This window comes from Pteropus vampyrus, unplaced genomic scaffold (assembly GCF_000151845.1).
Source record: "Pteropus vampyrus isolate Shadow unplaced genomic scaffold, Pvam_2.0 Scaffold103, whole genome shotgun sequence".
NCBI classification, from domain to species: domain Eukaryota; kingdom Metazoa; phylum Chordata; class Mammalia; order Chiroptera; family Pteropodidae; genus Pteropus; species Pteropus vampyrus.
Window position 1 is genome coordinate 1,905,202 of NW_011888884.1, and position 634 is coordinate 1,905,835.

Sequence of the window (634 nt, forward strand, 5' to 3'; positions counted from 1 at the left end):
TCTGATTATTAGCTGGAATCCTAAGCCTATCTTACTTGCTTAAAAAAAATAGTTTTTGAACTGCTCTTCTCAGTAGTGAATGATGGAATAGAAAATTTAAGAGAATGATGGGACTAAGAAGCTATTTAAATTCTGAATAATCATATATATATGTACCTTTGGAATGTTCATTTTAAAACAAATAAACATCTTTCTTTAGTCTTTTTAATTTTAGGTTTAAAGCTTTTCTTGTCTCAAGGGTGAGGTTTTGATGGAAAGATCTAGTATATAGGTCCTGCCCTCATATGGTATGGTTAACTTTGTTATGGACTCGTTTAAGAGTGCTTGTATCCCAATGCTTTGAAATTCATTTTGAAATCTAATAGGACATGTCATTTGCCAAATGGCAATAGTCATAGAAGCATGTCTGATGATCATTATCTGGGTCAGCTGTCACAATTAATATTCACTAGATCTCAAAGAACCACACTACTACCAATTAGCTAGTCAGTATTTTATTGAAGGAACTTGAACTTACTGTAGGCCTTAGGGAGAAAATGGAATGTATGCAGGTTAATGACCTTTACAAACATCATTACATGATTTTTATTCCCTGAAACCAAAATAGTCTTTTAAATTACAATAGAAATAATGT